Source organism: Rhinopithecus roxellana, chromosome 19 (assembly GCF_007565055.1).
Source record: "Rhinopithecus roxellana isolate Shanxi Qingling chromosome 19, ASM756505v1, whole genome shotgun sequence".
NCBI classification, from domain to species: Eukaryota; Metazoa; Chordata; class Mammalia; order Primates; family Cercopithecidae; genus Rhinopithecus; species Rhinopithecus roxellana.
This window is the reverse complement of record NC_044567.1, coordinates 34,190,366-34,212,640: the sequence shown is the minus strand read 5'-3', so window position 1 is coordinate 34,212,640 and position 22,275 is coordinate 34,190,366. Positions and strand designations below refer to the sequence as shown.

The window sequence follows — 22,275 nt, the reverse complement described above, 5'->3', positions numbered from 1 at the left end:
AAACTAGGTACAATTGTTGGATCCCCATTTTTCAAATGAGGAAACTGAGCCCCAGAGAGGTTGAATAATTTGTTCAAGTTCATACAACCAGCAACAGGATGGGCAGACAGAGCTAGGATTGGAACCCAGGCAGTTTGGCTCCACAAACTACCTGCTTGACCAGCATTTTATTTTGAAAGACAGGACTTGTGTCCCAATCCTATTGGGAGATTCAGTGTCTAGTACCTTAGTTTAAATAAAGCAAAATTAATTCAACAATACTTCCTTGGGCAACTACAGAATGCAAAATTTCCTTCTCTACTTCCATTAAGGCAATACAGAGAGTCGTGTTTATTTGCGTCTTACCTTATCCACAAGTTCTTTTCAAGAAAAATGGCTACTGTGCAGATAAACCTTGAAAACATTAGGCTAAGTGAAAGTAACCAGTCACAAAAGGCCACATATTGTAGGATTCCATTTATATGAAATGTCCAGAATAGACAAGTCCATTGAGACAGAAAGTAGAGTTCTTAGTGCTGGGGGAGGATAGGATATTTGGAAAGTGACTGCTAAAGGTCAAGAGGTTTCTTTTCGGGTGGATGAAAATGTCCTAAAAATTGGTTGTGGTGATGGTTGTACAACTTTAGAAAAGACACTAAAAACCATTAAATTGTATGATTAAACTGTAAAATTATATGGAATGTGAATTATATCTCATAAAGCTGTTTAAAAAGAAAATATCTATTGAACTCTCTTTTTCCAAATACATGCTGCAAGCAAGATGAGAAAGAAAATAGATGAAAAATACAACTAGAAAATAACACGAAGTGAGAAATTATATTGCTTAGCTAAGTGGATTATCTAGATAGATGATGGGTAGTTTTAGACACCAGTTTCCTGTTGATTTTTCTCATGTTCTCCCTTCCAAACCAGCAACCTGAGAGCATCAGAGATTGATCAACAAATTATATAAGTTACTAAGTTATTAAGAAGATGGCAAACAACAGACAGAAGTAAACACCAAGCCACATATACACAAGTGCTCCCTCCATTGGCTCCTTCAGCACTTTTTTACCAGTTCTGGTGACCCAAACCTTTTGAGTTATTTGTTACTTCTCTTAGATGTACATCAAAAACCAGCTCTGAGTTGTGTTTTCATGATGGAGTACAAGACAGATTTCACCCAGTCAACTCTTAACTCTCAACTCAAGAAAGAAAGAATGTGACAGTGTAGTTGTCCAGAAGGGCAGGCAATCCCTTAGGAATTTCTTTCATCTTTGGAACACATTACGTAATTTATTTTGCAAGACAGTCTCCTAGTTAATTCCATTTTTCATTGGCAACTAATAATATGAATTCATGCTACCCAAAGTAACTCTGGAGATACACAGCCTGCTGAGACAAGAGGAGTCAAGCAGGCTGTGAAATGTTTTCCATGCTTTTAATGCATACAGTGGGTAATGCATATGGAAATGTGTGTGGAGGTTCACAATCACATCCACACAGTTTTCTAGATAGACCCATGAGATTTTCTGTTCCTTCCATAAAATCCGTAAGCCAGCATTTTCCTTCCAACCACAGGTCACCCAGCCCCAAAATGTGCAAATTTTTAAGGGTTCCCCTGGGTCTTATATCTTGGACTCTTGTCCAATGTTTCTCAATCCTTGCTCTCTGTTTCATTATGATAGCCCAGCGTTCCCAAATGTCACTCCACGAAAGGTACTTCTAAATTACTTGGGAGCTATTTACTAACACCCATTTCCATAAGTCACACACTGGAATGCAGGTTTAATAGATCTGGAGTGAAGTCTTAGAGGCTGTATTTTGTTTGTTTGGTTTGTTAGATTTTGGTTTTTGAGTGTTTTCTTAAATATTTTTAGTGCATCGATGTATTTATCAATTTGAGTTGATAAATAATAATTGCGTGCATTTATGGAGCATAATGTGATGTTTTTATCTATGTAAACATTATAGAAAGATTCAGTTAAGCTAATTAACATATCCTCAGCTCACCAACTTACTTTCTGTGGTGAGAACGTTAAAAAATGGGCAAAGGGGGGGCGGAGCAAGATGGCCGAATAGGAACAGCTCCAGTCTCCAACTCCCAGCGCGAGCGACACAGAAGACCGGTGATTTCTGCATTTTCAACTGAGGAACTGGGGTCATCTCACTAGGGAGTGCCGGACAATCGGTGCTGGTCAGCTGCTGCAGCCTGACCAGCGAGAGCTGAAGCAGGGCGAGGCATCGCCTCACCTGGAAGCGCAAGGGGGAAGGGGATCCGTTTTCCTAGCCAGGGGAACTGAGACACACAACACCTGGAAAATCGGGTAACTCCCACCCCAATACTGCGCTGTAAGCATACAGGCATTCCAGGAGAATATATCCCACACCTGGCCGGGAGGGTCCCACGCCCACGAAGCCTCCCTCACTGCTAACACAGCAGTCTGCCGCGATCTATCCGCAAGGCAGCAGCGAGGCTGGGGGAGGGGCGCCCGCCATTGCTGAGGCTTAAGTAGGTAAACAAAGCCGCTGGGAAGCTCGAACTGGGGGAGCTCACAGCAGCTCAAGGAAGCCTGCCTGTCTCTGTAGTCTCCACCTCTGGGGACAGCGCACAGCTGAAGACCAACAGGGGAAGTAGCGGGAGCCGGTGCAGACGCGAACGACTCTGTCTGACAGCTTTGGGGAGAGCCGCGGATCTCCCAACGCGGAGGTTGAGATCTGAGAACGGACAGACTGCCTGCTCAGGTGTGTCCCTGACCCCTGAGTAGCCTAGCTGGGAGAAATCCCCCACTAGGGGCAGTCTGACACCCCACACCTCACAGGGTGGAGTACACCCCTGAGAGGAAACTTCCAAAGGAAGAATCAGACAGGTACACTCGCTGTTCAGCAATATTCTATCTTCGGCAACCTCTGCTGCTGATACCCAGGCAAACAGGGTCTGGAGTGGACCTCAAGCAATCTCCAACAGACCAACAGAGAGTCCTTCTGACTGTCAGAAGGAAAACTATCAAACAGGAAGGACACCTATACCAAAACCCCATCAGTTCGTCACCACCATCAAAGACCAGAGACAGATAAAACCACAAAGATGGGGAAGAAGCAGGGCAGAAAAGCTGGAAATTCAAAAAACAAGAGCGCATCTCCCCCTGCAAAGGAGCGCAGCCCATCACCAGCAACGGATCAAAGCTGGTCAGAGAATGACTTGGACGAGAGGAGAGAAGAAGGCTTCAGTCCATCAAACTTCTCAGAGCTAAAGGAGGAATTACGTACCCAGCGCAAAGAAACTAAAAATCTTGAAAAAAGAGTGGAAGAATTGACAGCTAGACTCATTAATGCAGAGAAGATCATAAACGAAATGACAGAGATGAAAACCATGACACGAGAAATACGTGACAAATGCACAAGCTTCAGTAACCGACTCGATCAACTGGAAGAAAGAGTATCAGCGATTGAAGATCAAATGAATGAAATGAAGCAAGAAGAGAAACCAAAAGAAAAAAGAAGAAAAAGAAATGAGCAAAGCCTGCAAGAAGTATGGGATTACGTAAAAAGACCAAATCTACGTCTGATTGGGGTGCCTGAAAGTGAGGGGGAAAATGGAACCAAGTTGGAAAACACTCTTCAGGATATCATCCAGGAGAACTTCCCCAACCTAGTAGGGCAGGCCAACATTCAAATTCAGGAAATACAGAGAACGCCACAAAGATACTCCTCCAGAAGAGCAACTCCAAGACACATAATTGCCAGATTCACCAAAGTTGAAATGAAGGAAAAAATCTTAAGGGCAGCCAGAGAGAAAGGTCGGGTTACCCACAAAGGGAAGCCCATCAGACTAACAGCAGATCTCTCGGCAGAAACTCTACAAGCCAGAAGAGAGTGGGGGCCAATATTCAACGTTCTTAAAGAAAAGAATTTTAAACCCAGAATTTCATATCCAGCCAAACTAAGTTTCATAAGTGAAGGAGAAATAAAATCCTTTACAGATAAGCAAATGCTTAGAGATTTTGTCACCACCAGGCCTGCCTTACAAGAGACCCTGAAGGAAGCCCTAAACATGGAAAGGAACAACCGGTACCAGCCATCGCAAAAACATGGCAAAATGTAAAGACCATCGAGGCTAGGAAGAAACTGCATCAACTAACGAGCAAAATAACCAGTTAATATCATAATGGCAGGATCAAGTTCACACATAACAATATTAACCTTAAATGTTAATGGACTAAATGCTCCAATTAAAAGACACAGACTGGCAAACTGGATAAAGAGTCAAGACCCATCAGTCTGCTGTATTCAGGAGACCCATCTCACATGCAGAGACATACATAGGCTCAAAATAAAGGGATGGAGGAAGATCTACCAAGCAAATGGAGAACAAAAAAAAGCAGGGGTTGCAATCCTAGTCTCTGATCAAACAGACTTTAAACCATCAAAGATCAAAAGAGACAAAGAAGGCCATTACATAATGGTAAAGGGATCAATTCAACAGGAAGAGCTAACTCTCCTAAATATATATGCACCCAATACAGGAGCACCCAGATTCATAAAGCAAGTCCTTAGAGACTTACAAAGAGACTTAGACTCCCATACAATAATAATGGGAGACTTCAACACTCCGCTGTCAACATTAGACAGATCAACGAGACAGAAAGTTAACAAGGATATCCAGGAATTGAACTCATCTCTGCACCAAGCGGACCTAATAGACATCTATAGAACTCTCCACCCCAAATCAACAGAATATACATTCTTCTCAGCACCACATCGCACTTATTCCAAAATTGACCACATAATTGGAAGTAAAGCACTCCTCAGCAAATGTAAAAGAACAGAAATTATAACAAACTGTCTCTCAGACCACAGTGCAATCAAACTAGAACTCAGGACTAAGAAACTCAATCAAAACCGCTCAACTACATGGAAACTGAACAACCTGCTCCTGAATGACTACTGGGTACATAACGAAATGAAAGCGGAAATAAAGATGTTCTTTGAAACCAATGAGAACAAAGATACAACATACCAGAATCTCTGGGACACATTTAAAGCAGTGTGTAGAGGGAAATTTATAGCACTAAATGCCCACAAGAGAAAGCAGGAAAGATCTAAAATGGACACTCTAACATCACAATTAAAAGAACTAGAGAGGCAAGAGCAAACACATTCAAAAGCTAGCAGAAGGCAAGAAATAACTAAGATCAGAGCAGAACTGAAGGAGATAGAGACACAAAAAACCCTCCAAAAAATCAATGAATCCAGGAGTTGGTTTTTTGAAAAGATCAACAAAATTGACAGACCGCTAGCAAGGCTAATAAAGAAGAAAAGAGAGAGGAATCAAATAGATGCAATAAAAAATGATAAAGGGGATATCACCACTGACCCCACAGAAATACAAACTACCATCAGAGAATACTATAAACGCCTCTACGCAAATCAACTAGAAAATCTAGAAGAAATGGATAATTTCCTGGACACTTACACTCTCCCAAGGCTAAACCAGGAAGAAGTTGAATCCCTGAATAGACCAATAGCAGGCTCTGAAATTGAGGCAACAATTAATAGCCCACCCACCAAAAAAAGTCCAGGACCAGATGGATTCACAGCTGAATTCTACCAGAGGTACAAGGAGGAGCTGGTACCATTCCTTCTGAAACTATTCCAATCAATAGAAAAAGAGGGAATCCTCCCTAACTCATTTTATGAGGCCAACATCATCCTGATACCAAAGCCTGGCAGAGACACAACAAAAAAAGAGAATTTTAGACCAATATCCCTGATGAACATTGATGCAAAAATCCTCAATAAAATACTGGCAAACCGGATTCAGCAGCACATCAAAAAGCTTATCCACCATGATCAAGTGGGCTTCATCCCTGGGATGCAAGGCTGGTTCAACATTCACAAATCAATAAACGTAATCCAGCATATAAACAGAACCAAAGACAAGAACCACATGATTGTCTCAATAGATGCAGAAAAGGCTTTTGACAAAATTCAACAGCCCTTCATGCTAAAAACGCTCAATAAATTCGGTATTGATGGAACGTACCTCAAAATAATAAGAGCTATTTATGACAAACCCACAGCTAATATCATACTGAATGGGCAAAAACTGGAAAAATTCCCTTTGAAAACTGGCACAAGACAGGGATGCCCTCTCTCACCACTCCTATTCAACATAGTGTTGGAAGTTCTGGCTAGGGCAATCAGGCAAGAGAAAGAAATCAAGGGTATCCAGTTAGGAAAAGAAGAAGTCAAATTGTCCCTGTTTGCAGATGACATGATTGTATATTTAGAAAACCCCATCGTCTCAGCCCAAAATCTCCTTAAGCTGATAAGCAACTTCAGCAAAGTCTCAGGATACAAAATTAATGTGCAAAAATCACAAGCATTCTTATACACCAGCAACAGACAAGCAGAGAGCCAAATCAGGAATGAACTTCCATTCACAATTGCTTCAAAGAGAATAAAATACCTAGGAATCCAGCTTACAAGGGATGTAAAGGACCTCTTCAAGGAGAACTACAAACCACTGCTCAGTGAAATCAAAGAGGACACAAACAAATGGAAGAACATACCATGCTCATGGATAGGAAGAATCAATATCGTGAAAATGGCCATACTCCCCAAGGTTATTTATAGATTCAATGCCATCCCCATCAAGCTACCAATGACTTTCTTCACAGAATTGGAAAAAACTGCTTTAAAGTTCATATGGAACCAAAAAAGAGCCCGCATTGCCAAGACAATCCTAAGTCAAAAGAACAAAGCTGGAGGCGTCACGCTACCTGACTTCAAACTATACTACAAGGCTACAGTAACCAAAACAGCATGGTACTGGTACCAAAACAGAGATATAGACCAATGGAACAGAACAGAGTCCTCAGAAATAATACCGCACATCTACAGCCATCTGATCTTTGACAAACCTGAGAGAAACAAGAAATGGGGAAAGGATTCCCTATTTAATAAATGGTGCTGGGAAAATTGGCTAGCCATAAGTAGAAAGCTGAAACTGGATCCTTTCCTTACCCCTTATACGAAGATTAATTCAAGATGGATTAGAGACTTAAATGTTAGACCTAATACCATAAAAACCCTAGAAGAAAATCTAGGTAGTACCATTCAGGACATAGGCATGGGCAAGGACTTCATGTCTAAAACACCAAAAGCAATGGCAGCAAAAGCCAAAATTGACAAATGGGATCTAATTAAACTAAAGAGCTTTTGCACAGCAAAAGAAACTACCATCAGAGTGAACAGGCAACCTACAGAATGGGAGAACATTTTTGCAACCTACTCATCTGACAAAGGGCTAATATCCAGAATCTACAAAGAACTCAAACAAATATACGAGAAAAAAACAAACAACCCCATCAAAAAGTGAGGCAAAGGATATGAACAGACATTTCTCAAAAGAAGATATTCATACAGCCAACAGACACATGAAAAAATGCTCATCATCACTCGCCATCAGAGAAATGCAAATCAAAACCACAATGAGATACCATCTCACACCAGTTAGAATGGCAATCATTAAGAAGTCAGGAAACAACAGGTGTTGGAGAGGATGTGGAGAAATAGGAACACTTTTACACTGTTGGTGGGATTGTAAACTAGTTCAACCATTATGGAAAAGAGTATGGCAATTCCTCAAGGATCTAGAACTAGATGTACCATATGACCCAGCCATCCCACTATTGGGTATATACCCAAAGGATTATAAATTATTCTACTACAAAGACACATGTACACGTATGTTTATTGCGGCACTATTCACAATAGCAAAGACTTGGAATCAACCCAAATGTCCATCTGTGACAGACTGGGTTAAGAAAATGTGGCACATATATACCATGGAATACTATGCAGCCATAAGAAAGGATGAGTTTGCGTCCTTTGTAGGGACATGGATGCAGCTGGAAACCATCATTCTTAGCAAACTATCACAAGAACAGAAAACCAAACACCGCATGTTCTCACTCATAGGTGGGAACTGAACAATGAGATCACTTGGACTCGGGAAGGGGAACATCACGCACTGGGGCCTATCATGGGGAGGGGGGAGGGGGGAGGGGGGAGGAGGGAGGGATTGCATTGGGGAGTTATACATGATATAAATGATGAATTGATGGGTGCTGACGAGTTGATGGGTGCAGCACACCAACATGGCATAAGTATACATATGTAACAAACCTGCACGTTATGCACATGTACCCTAGAACTTAAAGTATAATAAAAAAAAATAAAAAAATAAAATAAAATAAAATAAAAAAATGGGCAAAGGATTTGAACCGACATTTCTCAAAAGAAGAGATATGAACAGCCAACAGGCATATGAAATAATGCTTAACATCTCTAATCATCAGAGGAATGCAAATTAAAACCACAGTGAGATATCAACTCACACTTAATGTGTTGGTGAGGATATGGAGAAAAGGGAATCCTTGTACACTGTTGGTGGGAATGTAAGTTAGCACAGCTATTAGGAAAAACGGTACAAAATTTCCTGAAAAAACGAAAAATAGAACCACCATATCATCCAGCAATTCCACTTCTGGGTATTTATCCATAGGAATTAAAATTCGTACATCGAAGAAATAACTGCATCCCAATGTTCATCACAACACTATTCATGACAGCCGAGATATGGAAGCTACTAAGTATCCATCATCAACAGATGAATGGATAAAGAAAACGTGGTACATACACACAATGGAATACTAGCTAGCCTTTAACAGGAAGGAAATCACGTCATTTTTCAACAACATGAATGAACCTGGAAGGCATTATGCTAAGTGAAATAAGCCAGATTCAGAAAGACAAATGCTATGTGGTCTCATTTATAAGTGGAATCTAAAAACCTTGATCTCACCAACACAGAGTAGAAAGCTGATATCAGAGGCTGGGGTAGCGGCAGCAGGGGTGGATAGAGGAAAGAGGCAGAGAAACGAGAAATGTTGGTGGGGACACAATTTCAGTTAGACTGAATTCATTAGTTTTAGTGATCTGTTGCCCTGCATGGTGACAACAGTTAATAATAACATATTGTACATTTCAAATTTGCTAAAAGAATAGGAAGCTGTATCTTTAACAAAAGTCTGGGAACCATTGGCCTAGATTACCACAACATCACCCAATTGTCCTTCTGCTGTAATAGTCTAAATCTATTTTTTTGACTGTTGACAACTTTTTTTTTTTTTCTCTGAGACGAGGGTCTCACTCTGTCACCCAGGCTGGAGTGCAGTGGTGCAATCACAGCTTACTGCAGCCTCAGATTCTGAGTCTCAAGCGATCCTTCCATTTCAGCTTCCCAAACAGCTGGGACTACAGGTGCACACCATCATGTCTAGCCATTTATTTATCTATCTATTTATTTATATTTATTTTTTATTGTTTTGGAGAGACAGGAGTCTCAATATTTTGCTCAGGCTGGTTGCAAACCTCTGGGCTCAAGTGATCCACCCACCTAGGCCTCCCAAAATGCTGAGATTACAGTATTTCAAGTCACCACACCCGGCCTGCTAACAACTTTTAAGCCTCCCCTTTCCCTAACCCCCTTGTGCCCTACATCTGGGTAAGCTCATGTGAAAGTCTGGATGCTCTTTGTTGCTGCAAGCAGGAAATCCAAACCACACAAGCCCCTGCTCATACTGCAACCACTATTAAAAATTCCAAGGCTTGGCCAGGCGTGGTGGCTCATGCCTGTAATCCCAGCAGTTTGGGATACCAAGGTGGGAGGATCACTTGAGCCCAGGAGTTCAAGACCAGCCTGGGCGACATAGTGAGACCTCATCTGTAAAAATAAAAAGAAATGAAAATCAAATCCCAAGCCAGTCTTTCTTCTTGCTCTCCCAAGCTGTTTTGAACTAGCCTGGGATGTCTACCCTGTTCTTCCCCAGAAAGCCTTATCATGTAAGTCAGGGGCATCCAATCTTTTGGCTTCCCTGAGCAACACTGGAAGAAGAATTGTCTTGGGCCACACATAAAATATACTAACACTAACAATAGCTGATGAGCTTAAAAAAAAAAAAAACTAGCCAAAAAAAATCTCAAAATGTTCTAAGAAAGTTTATAAATTTGTATTGGGCTGTACTCAATGTCATCCTGGGCCACATGCAATCCACAGGCTGTGGGCTGGACAAGCTTGATGTAAGTAATAAACATGTGCATGTTCTCTTGGTATGTGTGATGACATCAATCTTGACATCCAAACTGAATTTGGAGTGGGGATCCACCTTGCTTCTGCAAGGTAACCACAGCATCTGGTCTCTCACCGTTAAAAGGAATTCTCCACACCACTGCTGGAGTTCTTTCAGAAAACTCGCTTTGCTCAGATTCCAGATTTGTTTGATGATGTCCCTCGGTTCCCCCTCCCTACACTCCCAGTAGTACTCTGCCCCACTTAACCTTGTCAGCCTCATCTTCCTCCACCGTTCCTCTCACACGCTTCACGCAGCAACCACACCACAGTGCTGGTGTTATACTTCAAAGCACTGATAAGTTTATTTCCAATATATTCCCACTGCCGCATTCTTTCTCACTGAAAAGCTCAAAGAAACCAAAGCACTTCTATAGCTTAAAAAAAAAAAAAAATCTGAAAGCAGACTTTGTTTTTCCTCCCTCTAAGACCAGACAATAGTGGGGCTAGGGAAGTGGAAAGGATCTGGTGGAAGGAAAGTGAGGAGACACAGGAAGAAGGGAAGAGGAGAAAGAGCAGAGCCTCAATCAAGAGGCACTTCCCCTTCCTCCCAGCCCAGCTTCACCCCTGTCAGGCATTTTCTGATCCTCCCTCTTTGGGGCTCCACTGACATGCCACTCACACTTATCTCGTTGTGATATTGTTAGTTGTTCACATGTTTGTTTACTCCAGTGGGTCAATGACTTCTTAAGAGTACGGAGTGTGCTTTAGTTGCCCCACATGCAAGGTACACAGGGCTGGCAGGCCTCCTGCCATACACTATTAACTTATTAATTTTTAGAAATCCTGTAATTAACTTAAGACCATGCGATTATATGACACTGCGTTTTTAGTAGACTGAGAAGCATTATTTTTCAATGTAAGCATTGTGAACATCGCAGTGAGTTTGGAACCTTGTTTTCTTGTTTCTACTTTTCACAGTTCTAGGAACTCTGAAGTGGCCTGTGGCTCTCTTGATCTCCAACAACCCCTGTGCATATATCGAAGTCCTATGCAGAAAATGTTCAGGAAATAACCACTGATCATTTGCTACTTCATTGCAAAATTCCTTAAAGATGAACCAATGCCAGAAGCCAGTGGTTTCCCTATAGGAAAAGAAACTTGCTACTTCTCCCTGTCTTTTCCAGCCCAAGAGGAAAGGGCACCATATGCCCATACTTACCCCATAAAGCAGGTCCCAGCCTCCTGAGCCACGCTGCAGTGATTTCTTCCTAGCGTGTTTCTCCCATGGCTATTGACCACCTGTGAGACCCAGGCAGTAAGTATTTCAGTTCCAAGCAGTTTATGGTACAGTAGGAAGTAGATTCTGCCTTTTACCATGTGTGAGCCTTAGGAAGCTCCCTTTCCTTCTCTAAGAGCTCAATGTCTTCATTATAGAAGGAAAATTATAATAACGTCTGCCCTAGTCACCTTGCAAGAATGCCTTTAGTATTAAACTAGAGAAATAGTTGTGGAGAGGTTCATAAACTGTCCAAGGGCCATGCAAAAGCTTTACTCTTAACTTCTCCTTTATAAGTGGATGAGCCTGGCTTGCCAAGGAGAATAGTCCCATTTGCATGCCAGAAACACTTGACACAGCATATACTCCCTACAATATGATGCTAGAATTAATAATGCACAGAGTTGTAGGCAGGCCCAAGTGTATTCTCTAGTAGGACAGGCTTTTGCAACCTTTTTTATAAAACAATCCATTTTTTGAAAAAAAGAAAATCTCATTCCTTCCTTTAATCTCATTTGAAATTCCAAATAAGTAAAATAATCATAATCATTAAACATCATGATTCCGAGATGACCCCCTACTACTCTCCCTCCCCAGCTGAAAACCACTTAGGGGGTTACTAGCTATCTTGTGTCCAGATGAGGCATTTATAACACAAGCTAATAATACATTATTGCAAATGCATGATGTGTCAGGCCCATTTCTAAACATTTACAAATCCTAACTCAGGAACTAGCAGCACCTGTATGAGATACGTATTCTTACTTCTCCCATTTTATAGATGAAGGACCTGATGCCCCCTCAAAAGAGGAAAAGTTGGCTGGGCAGAGTGGCTCAGGCCTGTAATCCTAGCACTTTCAGAGGCCTAGGCAGGAGGATTACCTGAGGTCAGGAGTCTGAGACCAGCCTGGCCAACATGGTGAACACTCATCTCTACCAAAAATACAAAAACTAGCCGGGCGTGGTGGTGCACACCTGTAGTCCCAGCTACTCGGGAGGCTGAAGCAGGAGAATTGCTTGAACCCAGGAGGCAGAGGTTGCGGTTAGCAGAGATCACGTCAATGCACTCCAGCCTGGGCGACAGAGCGAGACTCCGTCTCAAAAAAACAAATTAAAAAAAAAGAAAACAATTTTAAAAAAGAGGGAAAGTTATTTGCTTAGACACACGGCTAGAGCATGGCAGCGCCAGGCTTTGAATCCCTAAACTCTTGACAGGTTTAACCTACTCACTAACATAACACTCATCATTTCAATACGTTTCAATTTGATTTTCATCCAGCAATGGATAAGCCATTTTGGAGCATCTCCAGATTGAACTTCTACCATGTGAAACCCACCTGGGAACCAGATGCAGCAGCACTCAGCAGAATAGCTGCCCTGGGAGGCATTGATTCTAGAAGCCCCTGCCTGTACCCACTCAAACACCATCGCTCTCGTGGGGTCCCTCCTGTGTCACCCCTAGCAGCCCTACAAAGTAGGTATTTTTTTAAACCAATGTTTCCACATGAGGAAGCTGAGCCTAGTGAGACTGTCCAGCAGGTCTTCCCCAGAATCACAGTCTTTTCCCACCTTACTGCACCCCCTTCCCAGACAGAGCCTTTGAGAGCCCTGGGGCTGTCCATTCCCGCCACGAATAAACTTGCTTAATGCCGGATGAGAAGCCACTCTCAACTTGCATTTCCTGGAACAGGCACACATCATTTCTATTTTCCTAATAGCCCAACTCCCTTCTGAGGAATGAACCTCCACCCAGCCTGAAAACTGAAGAGATTTTTCTAGAAAATTTCAAAAACATCCCATGTTTGAAGCATGTATTACATTTCCAAATATGTCTGTACTACATTTAATGACTGAATTTTTTTCTTCAGCCATGGAGCTACAAGCTGCTGAACATAAAAGAGCAAAGACATTCATGGTCTATGCTGGTTCCAGGCATAGAAAGCCCTAGAAATATGTTAAATCATCAAGAGTATAGGAACCACAGCAACCAAAGAAGAAAACTAAAAATCAGCGTTGTCACTGGGTTTTGTGTCCTTTTGGAAGAGTGTCTAGGTGAAATGAAATCCAAAGAAAGCCTGGTAAGAGATACACCAGGGCAGACCCCCAACCCCTGTTTATGACAAGTGGAAATGACAATGGTGACAGGAAATGCTGCCTTGGCATGAGAAGGATGACATTTACACCCGCAGCTGGGTAGAGGGCACGCAGGACTGGTCCCCACAACTTCCCCTAATTTGGAGGTACACAGGCTGGAGGCTTCCTGATGGAGAAAATCAGAATTATCCATACCAGGCTGGGAGTCCAGCCCCATCACCCCAAGAGCAACATCAAAGCAAGGCTTCTCTCTTCTCCACCATTCTCCACCGTGTAGTGACTTCTCACTAAAAATGATGAGGTCAGGCATCTTTACAGTATTGGACTGGCTTCCCCAACCGAAATAGGAACTCTGCTAACCCTATCAAAATATAAGCTCTGTAACATTCAAGTCTGTGTATTCCTTGCACACTGTTGTGTTCTCACACCTAGAAAAGTGCCTGACACAAAAGAGATACTTGCCATTTTTTTGTTTACTCTCTAAGAAACCAAACAAACAGAGAAGTGAAGACATAAATTTATCCACCCGGCACCTGGGGCATCTGTCACAGAGAAGATGCCAATGGGGACATCAGCTCCTCATACTGGGGCAGCTTCCAGCTCCAGCCTCTGTCCCTCCCTGTGTAACTCTGAAGCTGCTGGGCTGCGAAACCAGCAACCTCTGGGGAGGTTTTAACAGCATCCAGGTAAACAAGGAGAATCGCTTCTGGGGGGACCAGCCAGAGTCAGGTTAGATATGGTTTTTAGTTCAGGATAAACACATGAGGAAGAAAGCATAAAAACTGTGAGACATTCTATATTATAAATGTAGAGATGATTGGAAGATGATGAGTAGATAGATAGAATTACATAGATAGAATTCATATATATATACACACACACACATATGTATTTGCATGTATATGTGTACATATATGAAGATATATATGGTACAGAATGCAAGAAATATACAATGTCGCCTTCTTCCCCTCAGATTATTTGTTATGTTTCTGGCCAATGAAAAAATTATATGAAAAAAATGGAAATTCCTTCTCTTTATTTGAATGGCTTCCTATTAAACACAGGATTTGCTACATGGAACTGAAACGTTAAGCATTAAGGCTCTCAGCTGCAAGAGAGAGTATTATGAGTTGAATGGCGTCCCTGGAAAAGATGTTGAAGCCCCAACCCCAGGACTTGTGTATGGACCTTATTTGCAAACAGGGTCTTTACAGAGACAGTTCAATTAAAATGAGGTCATCGGGATGGGTCCTAATCTGGTATGGAGTCAGAAAAGGGGCAAATTTGGACAAAGAGATGTGTACATGGGGAAAATAGCGGGTGAAGACAAAGGCAAAGATTGGGGTGAAGCATCTGCAAGCTAAGGAATGTCAAAAATCACCAGCACACCACCAGAAGCGAGGAGAGGGCCATGGAGCTGGTTCTCCCTCGCAGCCTTCAGAAGGAACCAATCCTGCCAACACTTTGATCTCAAATTTCCAGAACTATGAAGCAATGAAGTGCTGTTGTTGAAGACGCCCAGCTTGCAGTACTTTGTGATAGCAGCCCAAGGAGAATAATACAGATAAGCGCTGGCTTAAGCACAGAAAGCAGCAGCCTCAAGACTCAGTTCATCTAGGTTTCTCTAAGTTCTACCTTCCTCAGTCTGGGCTCCATTCCCTGGCAAGCGGTCACTACGTGGTGGAAGTGGTCACTACGTGGTAGTCCCCAGAAGCCCCTTACTTACAACTTTCCAGTTTCAAGTCCCCTCTGGGGAGGGCTTCTCTTCCCAGGAGTTCCACAAAAGACCTGGAATCAAGTTTTAGTGACTTGAATCTTGGGGAAGGGGCCAGCCTCTGAAAGGAGTCTGAAAGGGAGATGAGGATTTTTCCCTGTGGAAAACCAGGGTTCTATTACCAAAGAAACAGCAGGTGGAGGCTGAATGCCAAGCATACAGACACACGAATACATTGTATCTGGAATACATTTTAATACAAGGGATCTGTGCATCCATCCAATCAACAGGTATTTATTGAGTGCAAGACATTGTTCTAGATATGTCAGTGAGAAAAATGGACAAAGACCTTTGCCCTCATGAAGCTTATACTCCAGTGGAAAAAAAGGACTCAGTGATTGAAGGTCAAGAAAATTACTGTGGCCAACATGCTAACTTGTGGGCTCGGAAGGTCTGTTGAAAGAGTACGTGAATAGAAATGGGATCTAGTGGATCTGCCAATTGAATTCCAGTTACTCTCAGAAGCCCACAGCAGTGGGGAGTGGGGGATTATAGAATTCTCAAATGCTACATAGCATGGGACTTCAGTGAATAAAGAGGCAGGTGGATCTGCGAGTCCCAGGAAGGCAATAATAACTTCTCTCACACTGGAGAACCTGATACCTAGTGATGTGTCATTCTTAGACAAACACATGGAAAAACAATTTAAAAATTGGCCGGACACAGTGGCCCACACCCACATCTGTAATCCCAACACTTTGGGAGGTCGAGATGGGTGGATCACTTCAGCTCAGGTGTTCGAGACCAGCCTGAGCAACATGGCGAAACCCCGTAGCCACAAAAAATACAAAAATTAGCCAGGCACAGTGGCACGTGCCTGTGGTCCCAGCTACTCCAGAGGCTAAGGTGGGAAGATAGGCTTGAGCCTGGAAGGCGGAGGTTGCGGTGAGTCAAGAGCCGCCACTACACTCCAGCTTGGGTGACAGAGTGAGACCCTGTCTCTAAAAATATATAAATGAACATGTATGAACCCTATTACAATGGTCCTTTTATAGAATTAAAACTGCATGCTCCTGGCTGGCACAGTGGCTCACGCCTGTAATCCCAGTATTTTGGGAGGCCGAGGCAGGCAGATCATGAGGTCAGGAGATCGAGACCATCCTGGCTAACACGGTGAAACCCTGTCTCTACTAAAAATACAAAAAATTAGCCAGGCGTGGTGGTGGGCACCTGTCCCAGCTACTCAGGAGGCTGAGGTAGGAGAATGGCGTGAACCTGGGAGGCAGAGGTTGCAGTGAGCTGAGATCACGCCACTGCACTCCAGCCTGGATGACAGAGTGAGACTCTGTCTCAAAAACAAAAAAAACTGCATGCTCCTTAAGTACTGTTTTTCTATTCCTTCAGGGAACTCCTCCCCAGGCTACCCCAGCATCAAGAGAATTGTGCTTATTCTAAGGACAAAAGAGGACATGAAGTCACCATATTTTGCTATAGGGTTTCTTCAACAGCCAAGTGTGTTTAAATCCAAAACGCTCCCTCCCTGGATGAGATCACGGATGGAGTGAGCACTTGCAGCTGAGTTGGTGAGCTTTCAGAAAAAGAGAGTCCTAAAATAACAGCTTCCTGAATTCTGCAGCTCCCTCTGAAAGTCTGAATTACCTTGCTTCCTGAGCAAATAATGCAGTCTCTTTGCTTTAATCCAAGGGTAAAGACTTTTGGTGGAGGCCTTAGTGCATACTTATCATCTTCAAAATCATCAGAGACTTTTTATTCATTTATTTATTCATTCATCAACAAATACCTTTTTTCAGCATGGTGTTGAGGCTTGAAAGGCAAAACCAATCCCAGTCCTACCCTCTGGGTCACTAAGGCCTTCCCTAGCCTGCAGTTTGCACAGCTGTCAATCAGTCTCACAGATAAACATGTGATTTCGAGTCACATGGGAGCCTAAATATGGAGATTTGGTCCAATCAGGGGAAGTCATAGAAGACTTCTCTAAAAAAGTGATAACTGAACTGAAATTTAAAGGATTGAGTGGAAAGTATCAGGTGAAGAGAAGAAATAAGAATATTTCCAGGACAAGAAACAGAATGTACAAAGGTCTGGAGTGAAAGAGAGCAAGATTCAGCAAGTCTCAAATGCACAAGAGGAGTGTGGTGGGAAATGAGCCTGGGAAAAACCATGAGGAAAAGTCACATGAGGAAGCCCTGTCCTCATCCTAAGGGCATTAGGGAGGCATTAAGCATTTTGAGCAGTCAGTGATGCGCTCAGATTTGTGTTTTGAACCCACAATGGATGCCACACAGTGGATACAACATGGTCAAGAGTGGCAGCAGGTGGAACATTCAAGAGTTTCTTGCAGCAGCCCGTGTGATGGCTGATGAACTAGAAGGATGGGGAAAATATGAAGAGAAAGGGATGAATTCCAGAATTGTCTAGGAGGTCAAAGTGGCAGATCTTGCCTTATTAGATGCAGACTTGAATGTGAGGAAGATATCAAAGTTAACTCCTGGGTTTCTGGCTTTCATATTTGTATACTTGGTGGAACCATTGACTGAGGTAAGACAGACTGAAAGAAGAGCAGTTTGGAGAATTTGGTCAGTGAGTTTGATTTTTTTAATTAATAGACTAATTTGTACAGAAATCTTAGGTTTATAGAAAATTTGAGAAGTACGTAGTGTTCCCATATACCTTATCTCCCAGAGTATTTTGTGTTTGATATCTGCCATTAGTGTGACACATTTGTTATAATTGACGAATCAACACTGGTATGTTATTACTAAGATTCCTGGTATGTTGTTATTAACTAAGGTTCATAGTTTACACTGAGGTTCACTCTACGTTGTACAGTTCTACAGGTTCTGACAAATGCATAATGTCAGGTGTCCACTATTGTGCAAAGTATCACACAGAATCATTTCACTGCCCTAAAAACACTCTATTCTTCATCTATCCATCCCTCCCTCCCTCACCCCCTTGACAACCACTTATCTCTTTTGTCTCTACAGTTTTTCTTTTCCAGAATGTCATATGGTTGGAATTATATCAATAAGTAGCCTTTTTAGACAGGCTTCCTTCACTTAGAGCTATGCACTTAAGGTCCCACCATATCTTTTTGTGGCTTAATAGCTCATTTCTTTTTATTGCTGAATAGTATTCCATTGTATGTATATACAAGTGTTTGCTTATCCATTCAGTTACTGAAGGATATGTTGACTGCTTCCAATTCTTGGCAATTATGAGTCAACTGTTACGAATATTCATATGTTGAATTTTATGTGGACATAAGCTTTCAACTCATTTGGATAAATATCAAGAAATAAGAATAATAAATATTGCTGGATCATGTGGTAAGAAACTGATTAGTTGTGTAAAACTATCTTCCAAAGTGGCCATACCATCTTGCATTCCCACCAGCAATGGAGAGTTCCTGTTGTTTCTCATCATCCTCACCAGCATTTGATGTTGTCAGTGTTTTGCGCTGTTGCCATTCTAATAGGTATGTGATAGAAGCTCCGGTTGCTTTACTTTGCAAATCCCCTGATGGCATATGTTTCTGAGCATCTTTCCAAATGTGGATCTGCCATCTGTATATCTCCACTGGTGAGGTGTCTGTTATTTTGCTGACTTTTCATTGGCCTATTTGTTTTCTTATTGTTCAGTGTTAAGAGTTCTTTGTATTATGTTGGATATAAATTCTTTATCAAATATCGTTTTTGCAAATATTTTCTCCCAATCTGTGGCTTGTCTTTTCACTCTTTTAGCAAGTCTTTTACAAAACAGAAGCCGGTGAGTTTTATTTTGACATTGTTAACCTTGAAGGGTCTTTGTGGCATCAAGGGGAAATGTCAACTAGGTGGCACAGGACAGGAGGGAGCATGGTGAGTTCCAGGAACTCAAAGAGTGTGTGGCTGGAGCAAAGAGACAGTAGGACATAGGCCAGTCTATGAAGTGGCCTGCAGACTGTGGTGAGGAGTTTGGTCTTCGCCCCACTGAAGAATTAATTCCTGAAATTCTGGTGGATCATCTTTGAAATCAAGCTTTTCAAGTTATTCTGACAGAGAGTAAATATCATAGCCAAATCCCTTTCTTGAAGGCAGTGAGGAGAAATTTGCGTCTGGGGGTTTAATTCAGTGCTTCAGGTTGAGCATATGTTTACTCAATATTTGTTGAATAAATGATTTAAATGTCTAATATGTTATGTGGTGACATTTATATAAATATCCATGTGATAAATTCATTCATTGAGTCATTCATATCTCATGAGTGACAATTATGTGCCAGGTACCATACCAGTAGCTAGAAATAAAACATATAATGATCCTGGCTCTTATGGAGTTTATATCCCAGCAAGGGGAAATAGTTGATAATATACAAACCTAAAATGTAAATTATAGAGGATATTAAAGGTACTGCTCTAAGAGAAAAGAAAATGTAAAGCAACTTCAAGAAAGTGTCCAGTTTGTGATGTTTGGTAGGCAAAATATAGCATACTTCATCAAAAAGGAACAGTGAAATAAATATCTTTTTAAAAAATGAGCTGGAATAGCCATATGGTTATCAGAGAGAAGAGTGTTCCAGGCAGAGAGAACAGCTTGTGCAAAGGCCTTGAGACGGATAAGTGCCTGGAAAGCTCAAGGAATAGCAACGAGGCCAAGCAGCTGAAACAGAGAAAGCAAAGAGGGAAAAGAGTGAGAGATGAGGCCCAAGGTCACAGGAAGCCAACTCACATAGAGCTTTATAGGCCAATGTGTGGACTTACACTCAACTTGAACGATATGGGGAATTGTTGCAGAGTTTTGAGCAGAGGAGCAGCATGACCTGACTTGCATTTTTAAAGGATTTCTTTGGTCCCTTGAGAAGGACAAAGGAAGATCATTTAAGAATATTTGCACTGATTCAAGCAAGGGATGATAATGGCTCTGTTCTAGATGTGTTGAAGATGAGACTGACAAATTTCTGGATGAATTGGATATGGGATGTGTGAGAGAGAGGAATCAAAGATGACTGCAATGTTTTCAGCCTGAGGAACTGGAAGGGTTGACTTGAAATCAATGGAAACAAGAAAGGATGCAGGGAGAGCAGATTTTGGGTGGGATTGGATTAGGAGTTCCGTTTGGAATGTATCAAATGTGAGGTGAAGCAGTTCAGGAAATGCCACTCTGAAAGCTGATGCTTTGATGTGCTGATTACTTTGAACTGAGGGCATTTGGGGAGCAACAGATGCAGGCAGAGGCTTTCTCTGAGCTCCCCTTATCTGCCTAAGGACAGATCCTCCAAAAGGAATTCAGTTGTCATGAATTCCTTCCCCAGGAATCTCATCAACCAGGGAAGAACATAGGAAAGGAGATAAGATTGACATCAGCACTGACAGACCATCACTTACTCTTCTGAGGGCTCCTCTCAGGCAACGTTTATTACCTGAGAGACATTTAACAAGACCACCTTTATTTGCCGTACATTTCCTCCCCTCACACTTCCATAATTTGTTCTGCCACCACCCCCCAGAAGTCCCAAGTCCCTATTCCTTTCTATAGCGGAGGATGCTATACAAGCTTCAATCACTTCACCTCTCAAGTCTCATATTTTGTGGGACTCCCATGTGTACATACATAATTAAACATGGTTTTTCTCTTGCTATTCTGTCTTATGTCAGTTTAATTCATAGCCCAGCCAAGGAGCCTAGAAAAGTAGTGTCTACCAGAGAATTGGTGAGTAGAGAGGTCAAGCAAGAAGAAGTAAGCAGTTAAGGGCATATGGGCTGCAGAGATGAAGCTGTGAGTCATTCATATATTGAAGTGTCTTCATCTCCTATAACAAAATACCATAGCCCAGGAGATGTATAAATAACAGACATACATATCCCATAGTTTTAGAAGCTGGAAGTCTGAGATCAGGGTGCCAGCGTGATTCTGGCGGGAGCTCTCTTCCAGGCTACAGACTACTGACTTCTTGTTGCAGAAGGCGGGCAAGAGAGATCTCTGGGGTCCCTTTCATAAGGGCACTAATCCCATTCATGAGGGTGCTATCCTTATGAGCTAATCACCTCCCAAAGGCCCCAGGTCCTGATGAGGAATTCAACATATAGATTTAGGAGGAACACTAGTGATACAGCTCCGCTGAGTGGAGGAACACCAGAGCTCTTGTCTCATGTTGAATTAGATAAAACAGCACAGACACACGTGGAGTGGTTTTCAGGAGCAGAGAGTTTAACAGGCAAGAAAGGGAGAAGGCAGAGGAAGAGGCTTCCCTGTACAGAGACAGAGGGAGGGGGGCCAAAACCGAAAGAGGAGACCCCAAGTGCCACGGATACCAGCCAGTTTTATGAGTAGGCTGGAGGAGGTGGTGTCTGATTTGCACAGGGCTCAGGGGATTGATTTGACCAGGCATGTCATTCACGTAGCCCAGTGAAAAAGCTGGCCCTCCCACCCTAGCCTTTTAATATGCAAATGCAGGGTGCCATGATGTTCTACACACGTGGGGATATGTGGGGGCAGCCATGCTGCTAGGCACATGTTGGGGCAAGGGCAAGAGGACAAGGGTGGGAATCGCCATGTTTGGGTGCACCCAGCTTCTAATGACTGGCATTTGCCTATCAAAGGTTGATGGCCCAGGTCTAAGAGCCAGTGCTTTTCTGCTAGACAAGAAATATTTCTGGAGCTGCTTTAAAAATGAAAACTTTCCAAAGACCCCTTTTCCTCTCTGTCTGCCTAAAATAATTTTTTTTCTTTTTTTGGGGGGGGGGGGGGGACGCAGTCTCACTCTGTCACCCAGGCTGGAGTGCAGTGACACGATCTTGGCTCACTACTAATTTTTAGTATTTTTAGTAGAGACGGGGTTTCACCGTGTTAACCAGGATGGTCTCGATCTCCTGATCTCGTGATCCGCCTGCCTCAAGCCTCCCAAAGTGTTGGGATTACAGGCATGAGCCACCGCGCCCCGCCTTTTTTTTTTTTTTTTTTTTTTTTTTTTTTTGAGACTGAGTCTCGCTCTGTGCCCAGGCTAGAGTGGTGCGATCTTGGCTCACTGCAACCTCCACCTCCTGGGTTCAAGCAATTCTCCTTCCTCAGC

At 42.5% G+C, this 22,275-nt stretch overlaps 1 protein-coding gene across 3 annotated transcripts in view; it reads right to left on the bottom strand.

The window, feature by feature from the left end:
- Nucleotides 1-22,275, bottom strand: part of CDRT4 (CMT1A duplicated region transcript 4) — a 76,478-nt gene that overhangs the window by 38,495 nt on the left and 15,708 nt on the right. Inside the window, exon 1 of one of the 3 annotated variants that reach the window (XM_030922851.1) lies at nucleotides 11,340-11,419. The exons of the other annotated variants lie outside the window; for them this stretch is intronic. The gene's annotated coding sequence lies outside the window, so the exon portion shown is untranslated. Of the gene's footprint in view, nucleotides 1-11,339; nucleotides 11,420-22,275 lie in introns of those variants that run through there. 3 annotated transcript variants of the gene reach the window in all.